Raw genomic sequence first — 5,518 nt, 5'->3', positions numbered from 1 at the left:
CCTGACAAAGTTGTTCCTTACAGATACAATGTCGTGATGCTAGAAGATGGGAAGAAGGTGTCGTTGTCCTCAATCTCTGTTTTTAGCATCTCAGACGTCAGTGGTGTGACCCGTAGTAGTCGTCTTTTCTCGGCTCCGCCGAAACCCCATTGATCAGTCACCATTTATGCTAGACATTCCACTATTTAACCGTAAATAAATCAGGTAAACTGTGTAAACTGAAGCATTTTTAGTTAGAAATAAGCTCAATTCTATGATATTAAGTGTGTTGTTACTGATGAGTTTCTTGAGGATATTTTACACTTTTTGGTATGTCAGCAGGTAAAAAGCTAGTTTGGAAGCTCAGGGGATCAAACGTCAGATGAGAAATCGAGCCCGAGCAAGAAAACGGAAGAAAAAGTCAATTTTTGGAGAACCTGCTGTCCATACGCGTATGACCTTATATGATACGCGTATGGACCTTCCCAATACGCGTACCATACGTAAATGACCAGAGGGAAGGAAAATTCAGCCAAAATACAAGCTTCTGGTGATACGCGTACCAGCCTGGGCAATACGCGTACCAACTTGGGCAATACGCGTAACAGGCTGGGCAATACGCGTACCAGATGCTGTGTTACGTCCAATACGCGTTTCCTACTAGGCAGTACGCGTATGGGACAGCGCAGTACGCGTATGGAGCACAAATTCAGGAAAAATCCAACTGAATAGCTATTAAGAGGCCAGACCACGATTTTCCGGGGGTTGGACATTTTGGAGAGAAAATATACGCGTTTTGAGAGCTGGAGACTCAAGGAAGATCAAGGGATTCATATGTTCAAGAGTTTTCCGATTATTGAAGATTGATTCCTCACGAAATTCTGTAATGACAACAATATTAATCTTTGTTTTTACTTTTCTTATGAGTAGCTAAACCCCCCATTGCTAGGGGGTGACCCTGATTCTGAATGTGACAGTATTGATGTTTATGAAAGTATTGCTTATTTCTTCTTTTCCATTAATTTGTTCTTATCGCCGTTCTTTATGCGTTATTTGTCGGACCAACGAATGATGATTATTATGAATAGTGTAAGCTGGACCGCAATTATTCATTGACCTGGATAAGAACTTTGGATAGTAAAAATAACCTAGGACTAGGGATTTTCTATCTGACCGGTAATTCTTGATATGTGAATGCTTGAGTATGAACCTAATTGTTTATGGACATAGTAATTAGGTTACATAATCAAAGGTCTATTACTAAGGACTTAGGAATAGATACCCTTGAGGACCGGAATTAATTTGACAGGAATAGCTCTACGCCGTCATAAATTATATCTGTTACAAGAAGTTTCATTCACCGAACCCTAGCAATCTTCTCTCATTTGTATCTCGTTCAACCTTTTTACTTGTTTTATTTATTTGCAATTGGTAGTATAATTACACCACAACACAAAAACCAAAGGCTTTTGTCTAATTGAAACAATCTATAAACTCTGTATCGTCAAGCAGTCCTTGAGATCGACAAACGGGGAATGTCCCTTTTATTACTACAGTGAGAAAAATAGTACACTTGCTATTTTCACATCAAGTTTTTGGCGCCGTTGCCGGGGACTGCCAAAGATAGTAGAGTTTATTAATTTATTTTCAATTAGAATTTTGTTGCTCTGCATCCAAAATTTTATTTATTGTTAATTTTTATTTTTATTATTATAATAACTAACTTCTTCTAATCTGTGTATGCGAGGTAAGGCCTCAGCTCATTTTCATTTTGACGCAGAACCAGAGAGAACACTGCGCAAAAAGCTCAGAGAAGCTAGAAGAAAGAAACTGGCCAACTCTGACACCGAAGAACCGGCCACACCTGTCACTCCAGTTTCTGTTCACTCCGAAAAATCTGAATCAGACACAGCTTCACATCCAGACACCGAAAACATGGCTGCAGACCCACCTCCAGCGGAGAGACTTTTAGGTGATTATGGCAGACAGAATAACCCAGCAGTGCGGTTGACCATTGTTAACCAACCTGTTAATGTTGCTCACTTCCAGTTACATCCCTCAACCATCCGCCAGTTAGAAAGTAAACCTTTTGCAGGAAAAATCAATGAGGATGCAAACAAGCATCTGCAGAGGTTTCTGACTATGACCACATCATTAAAAATTGATGGGCATTCTGAAGAGGCAAAGAGATTGGTCATGTTCCCATTCACCTTATCTGAGGACGCTGAGGAATGGTTCTATTCCCTACCCGCAGGAAGCATTACTACTTGGCAACAAATGGAAACAACATTCTTGAACGAGTATTTTCCTGCTTCTGTGTATATCCGTAAGAGGTATGACATTGTGAATTTTAAACAGAAAGACGGAGAGACCCTTGGAGATGCATACAAAAGATTCAAGAGATGTTTAGTTGCATGTCCTACACATAATTTGGATGAAACTGAACAAATGCAGAATTTTGTAAACGGACTGAAAATGAAAACTAAGCAACTCATTGATACAGCTGCTGGTGGCTCATCTAATTTTTCAACAGCAACCGGTATCAAAAAGATCATCGAAGCTATTGCAGCAAATGAGCATTTGGAATTATATGACCGCACTGTGAATCAGCCGGAGGGAAAAATTGACTTGAAATTAGCAAATCAGGTAGTGAAAATGGAAGACCAAATTGCAGCTGAGGTTGAAAGAAGATTGAAAGCTATGAATATAGGTACCCAGACTGTTGCTCAAGTGCAACCGGTTCCGACCATGATTTGTGAGATTTGTAGTGGACCACACTTTACCATGCATTGTGTTGCAACCGCAGAACAAGTGCAAGCTATAAATTACCTGAGGCAGAATAATCCCTACTCAAATACTTATAATCCGGGGTGGAAAAATCATCCTAATTTCTCTTGGAAAGATCAGCAGGGTAATATTCAAGGACCTCCACAACAACAACCACCGTACCAACAGCAACCTTATCAGCAACAGGTACCGAAGAAAGCGGATTGGGAGATTGCTATAGAGAAGATGGCAACTCATAATATGCAATTTCAGGAGGAAACCAGGAATAATCAGAAAAGCACCAATGCATCAATTAAAAATCTGGAGATTCAATTGGGTCAGATAGCACAACAGATAACAAATTCCCAAATACCAGGCGCATTACCTAGTGCAACAGTGACAAATCCAAGGGAGCACAATAATGTGAGTGCGGTAACAACAAGAAGCGGAAATCTGTTGAAGATCTTAAGAAGAAGGATGAGGAAGAAGATACATTGTGTGAAGTGGACCTGGAAATCTTAGAGAATAAGACACCACCTGAGGAAGAAAGTGTGAAAATGCCGGTGGTACAAGAAAAGCTACCTGAACCAAAACCCATCATTAAGCTTCCTTTCCCACAAAGAAACAAAAAGAAGAAGCAAGATGAGAAAATTTTTCAGAAATTCATGGAATTGTTCAAGAAATTAGAAATCAATATTCCATTCTCTGAGGCACTCGAGCAGATGCCTATCTATGCGAAGTTCATGAAAGACATCATCTCCAAGAAGCGCACCACTGACACTGACCCTGTTATATTAATTGAAACTTGTAGTGCTATTTTGCAGGGTATGAAGATTCCAGTAAAGAAGCCAGATAGAGGGTCTGTGACCATCCCGTGTACCATTGGAGATAGGTCTTTTAAAAGGGCGCTGATTGATTTGGGGGCTAGTGTTAGCCTTATGCCTTTGTCTATTTACAGGAAGCTGGGAATTGGCAATGTTCAGGATACCAGAATGACACTTCAATTTGCTGACCACTCAGTGAAGAGACCTTTTGGGGTGGTTGAGGATGTTCTGGTCAAAGTTGATAAATTTGTTTTTCCTGTTGATTTTGTAATTTTGGAAATGCCAGAAGATGAAGAGATACCTCTGATTCTGGGAAGACCGTTCTTAGAAACAGGTAGATGCATGATAGACATTGAGGGAGGTACCTTGACCCTAAAGGTATATGATGAAGAGCTCAGAATTGATGTCCGGGATACTATGAAACATAAAGAGGAAATGTGTACAAACCACTCTGTTGAAGTAATTGATCAAATAGTGACTAGCACAATGCAAAGAAAGTTTCCTGAATTACCATTGGAAAGAGTTCTGAGTCTGTCAGTCAGAGAGATTGAAGAGAATGATGATGAAAAAGAAAAAGAAGTGCTTGCCATGCTGGATACACAACCTCTTTGGATGAAATCCAAACCACGTCGGTGGGAGGACCTGAGATCTTCACCAGAATTAGAAAATGAAAAGGTAAGTAAACCAGGTATAAATTTTGAATTAAAACAATTGCCTGTAAATCTTAAATATGTCTTTCTAGGATCTGGGACAAATTATCCTGCTATTATCAGTTCTGAGCTAAATGCCATAGATGAGGAAAAGTTAATACAGGTACTAAAGAAGCATAAGAGTGCTATTGGGTGGACTATTGAGGATTTAAAAGGTATTAGCCCCACAGTATGCATGCATAAGATACTGATGGAGGATAATCAGAAACCGGTAGTGCAACCACAGAGGAGGTTAAACCCAGCAATGAAAGAAGTGGTAAGGAAAGAGGTTGTAAAGTTGTTAGATTCGGGAATGATTTACCCCATTTCTGACAGCTCGTGGGTGAGTCCAGTGCATGTGGTACCCAAGAAAGGAGGAACCACAGTAATTCTAAATGAAAAGAATGAATTGATCCCAACTCGCACAGTGACAGGGTGGCGAGTATGCATCGATTACAGAAGACTGAACACTGCAACAAGAAAGGACCATTTTCCTCTCCCGTTTATTGATCAAATGTTAGAAAGACTTGCAGGTCATGAGTATTATTGCTTTCTGGATGGATATTCGGGATACAACCAAATTGCTGTAGCCCCGGAAGATCAGGAAAAGACGGCATTTACATGTCCTTATGGTATTTTCGCTTACAGACGGATGCCATTTGGGCTATGCAATGCCCCAGCTACTTTTCAGAGGTGTATGACATCTATATTCTCCGACATGCTTGAAAAGTATATGGAGGTGTTTATGGATGATTTCTCTGTGTTTGGTTCTTCTTTTGATAATTGTTTAGCTAACTTGTCTCTTGTTTTGCAAAGATGTCAGGAAACTAACCTTATTCTCAATTGGGAGAAATGTCATTTCATGGTGCAGGAAGGAATTGTTCTAGGACACAAAATTTCCCACAAAGGAATTGAAGTGGACAAAGCCAAAGTGGAGGTGATAGCTAACCTCCCACCTCCTGTGAATGAAAAAGGGATAAGGAGTTTTTTGGGTCATGCAGGTTTTTATCGCAGGTTTATCAGAGACTTCTCAAAAGTCGCCAAACCATTGACTGATTTGTTAGTCAAGGACAAGCAATTTAATTTTGATAAAAACTGCATGGTAGCTTTCGAAACTTTAAAGAGTAAGTTGATCAGTGCACCTGTTGTCATCGCCCCCGATTGGTCCTTGCCTTTCGAAATAATGTGTGATGCAAGTGACCTTGCTGTGGGGGCTGTCCTAGGACAGAGAAAGGACAAATTATTGCATGTGATTTATTA

Source organism: Lathyrus oleraceus, chromosome 2, assembly GCF_024323335.1.
Source record: "Lathyrus oleraceus cultivar Zhongwan6 chromosome 2, CAAS_Psat_ZW6_1.0, whole genome shotgun sequence".
Taxonomy (NCBI): Eukaryota; Viridiplantae; Streptophyta; class Magnoliopsida; order Fabales; family Fabaceae; genus Lathyrus; species Lathyrus oleraceus.
The sequence above is the reverse complement of the archived record's forward strand: the minus strand, read 5'-3'. Positions refer to the sequence as shown.